Below are 2,947 nucleotides of genomic sequence, written 5' to 3'. Positions count from 1 at the left end.
TTCCCTGCCTCCCTCCCACACGTGCAGGTGGCACTTTGGGGATCCACATCTCTTCTGGCATCATCCCCACATCCTTCTCCTCTTCTCCCTGGGGAACTGGCACCTCTGGAGAACACATCACCTTCTCTTCTTTGACCCAGCACACGTGAGCAGCTCTGCAGTGACACTGGGGGTGCCAGTTCTTCTCTGGGGAGCCCCAGCCACAGCTCTGTGCCCCATGGAGCCAGGCTGCAGGCAGCTCTCCCTCCCCAGGACAGCAGCAAATTGCAGTGCTACAGCTTTAAAGAAGTGTGTCTGCTCCTTGGCAGGGCTGGTGGCAGCGGGGAGAGCCAGAGGACACCTGCAGAGATCCCGTACAGCTGGGGAAGATTAGCCTTTTCCACTAGACAAGAGCCATTACCATGTTCCAATATACCATCACTTCCGCTAGGAGAGCCTGCAGATGAGATATCGATTGCAGTGACCCCGGCCAAGCCCTCCACCAGAGCCTGGGAGGGTGGCAGAGCAGCCCCATGGCAGAGCCCGGGGTGCAAAGAGGGGCTGCACCTTCCCAGAGGCATCCCCAGGGGTGGAAAGGGGCAGCCTCAGAGCTGCAGTGATGGGTGACGCTGTGGGGATGCTCAGGAGAGCTTCAAAGGCCAGCAGTGACCCAGGTCCCTTGCCAGGGTCACTCTGGGCTCTTTCCAGTGCAGCTCTGCCCTGGGAATGGACAGCCCCCAGCCCATCTTCACTGCCCTCAACACCCTCAGGGTGCTGCAGAAAGAAGTTTTCACCTTAAAGGCCAAAATATTCTCCCCAGAATTTCTCTGCCGAGGAGTTCCAGGTGGTTCAGGAGGTGCTCAGAGTGCTCCTCACCCACTGCTTTTCCCTGCTGGCAGTCCCAGCCCCTGAAATACCTCCCTGAGACACAACAGGGTGGAAGGATGGAAGGACACTGAGAAACCACCAAATCTTGTGAACTGGAAGGGCTGATGGCAATTAAGGCAGCAAAGTAATTAAATGTGGTGTCTGTCTCACAGCATCCTATCACTGCAGCCCCAATAGGAAGCACAGGCACTTTGGTGGGTGTCCTCCATGCTTTGAAACCAAGATTTCTGAGAGATTTTCCCTTCTCCAAGACTCACACTGGGTTTGACTTGGCTTTTTGAATACACTGAGCTCTGCCTTACCAGCACATTCCACTTGCAGCCCAGCTGGAAGCAGCAGCTGGAAGCTGACACGTGATACCCCTCCAAGGCTGAGGTGTCCTGTCCATCACTGCCTCCAAGAGCACCCCTGTGCTTCCTGAGGAGCTGGAGCTGCCAGGGTGGATCATCCTCTGCCCTGAGCCAAACACCTCCCTGGACACCCCAGTGGGCAGCCAGGATCCCCTTGGATCTGGGCTCTGGTGAGAGTGCTGGAGGATATTCCAGGACTGGGAGTGAAATGGCTTTTTCCAGGTGATGATTTAAGCACCCAGTTGGCCCAATGAGCCCTCACTGAGTTTTCCAGCATTTCTCAAGCTTTGAGGCACAAGAAGCTTCTGCCAAGACACTTGGTTTTGTTGTTCTGCTTTGGGTTTTCCCTCCAAATAAAAGACATCAGCTCCCCATTGCAAAAATTGTTTCAAACTCCACTTTTCCAATGGGCTGCTCTACCATAGCCAAGGATGGGCATGGGAGGGAACTCTCACAGCTCCCAGGGCTGCTCACTGTCCCATGGGCCAGCACAGCATCCATCCCTGGTGTGTGGAAGGGAAGCAGCTCTGTTCCCGTGGTTTTGTGAAGTTCCAAACCCTTCCCCCAGCTGAGAATGAGCTGCTGTGGGCTGAAAAGGGCTCCACAGTGGGCACCCAGCCAGGCTGGCTCCTCAGCACAACCTGCTGCCCACCAGCCCCACTGGGGCTCATGCAGGACCCCATGCGCAGCTGCACTTGCAGCATGGACTTGCTGCTGGAAGCAGTGGGATTAAAGGAATGGGGTGGCCCTGCAGAGCATCCCCACCTCCCCACAGCCCACAGGGGTTGGACAGGCTCCACCAGCCCAGAAAACCATTTCTTTCCTTCTTTCCCCTCTCCTGACAGCCCTCTGCTGCTTTCTCCTCCCAAGATGGTCGCTGCCAATAATAGCAGGGAAATTCACATCCAAGCTGGGAAAATAACATGTTATTTTCCCAGCTGTGATGTCAGAGCTTGTCACACTTGCTGGCTTGGCAGCAGAGTGGGCAGGGCACGCCTGGACGTCCCCAAATGGCCACTTGGCCTGACTGTCCCATAGGGGCTATTAAAATGTGCCCCTTTTTGGGGGCAGCTCTGCTTTTGCTCCCCAGGGACGTTGGGAAGCCCCACATTGCTGCTGCTGGGCTGGGGCTGCCACAGCAAGCGCCGTGCTTGGTGCCCCCCAGCTCCAGGGAGCACCTCTGCTCCTCTCCTGGGGACATCCAATGTGGGGACATCCCAAACCGTGTCCTCCCCCAGCCTCAGCAGTGCTGAGCACCAGCACTGAGTGTTTGCACAGTTAGGAAATCCAGTCCTTTCCTCTTTCTTTTCCCTCTGCTTCCACCACAGCTCCAGGTTTCCCTCTCTGAGCCTCCCAGCCAGGCGTGAGCATGGGGACCACAGGGACCTGCAGCTCTCCAGGCACTCTGGGACAGGGACACCCTGCCCAGCCTGCACCCAGCGCTCCTTCCCTCCTCACCTCCTGCAGCACCACCAGAGCGTATTCCCTGCATTTTTGCCTTTCCCGAGTCTGCTCTTTAAAACTCACCAAAACGCGCAGAAAAGATCAAGCCCCATTGACCCTTGAGCAGCCAGCTCAGCCCTGCAGCCCCTGAAATGCCTCTCTGAGAGGTGTTTCCTGCTCCCCACCTTCCCCACCAGGTACCACCAACCCCCCTCGTCCTTCGCAGCCACTTAACCCATCACAAATTCACAAAGCCGGCCTGGGGGAGCAAACAAACGAGGCAGGAA

Source organism: Agelaius tricolor, unplaced genomic scaffold, assembly GCF_023055355.1.
Source record: "Agelaius tricolor isolate 1412-34295 unplaced genomic scaffold, bAgeTri1.0.p SCAF_38, whole genome shotgun sequence".
Classification (NCBI taxonomy): domain Eukaryota; kingdom Metazoa; phylum Chordata; class Aves; order Passeriformes; family Icteridae; genus Agelaius; species Agelaius tricolor.
Note: the sequence above shows the minus strand (reverse complement) of the source record.